Below are 307 nucleotides of genomic sequence, written 5' to 3' on the forward strand. Positions count from 1 at the left end.
GAGTGATGAAGTGGTGAAGTTTCATGGTGATATCTATGAGTTCATGTTGTGACTCTATTCACCTGTAGAGTCTTCTTAATGTGAGTGATGAAGTGGTGAAGTTTCATGGTGATATCTGTGAGTTCATGTTGTGACTCTATTCACCTGTAGAGTCTTCTTAATGTGAGTGATGAAGTGGTGAAGTTTCATGGTGATATCTATGAGTTCATGTGTTCACCTGTAGAGTCTTCTTAATGCGAGTGATGAAGTGGTGAAGTTTGATGGTGATATCTATGAGTTCATGTGTTCACCTGTAGAGTCTTCTTAA

This window comes from Anarrhichthys ocellatus, unplaced genomic scaffold, assembly GCF_004355925.1.
Source record: "Anarrhichthys ocellatus isolate YVR2014 unplaced genomic scaffold, GSC_Weel_1.0 scaffold53, whole genome shotgun sequence".
Lineage (NCBI taxonomy): Eukaryota > Metazoa > Chordata > Actinopteri > Perciformes > Anarhichadidae > Anarrhichthys > Anarrhichthys ocellatus.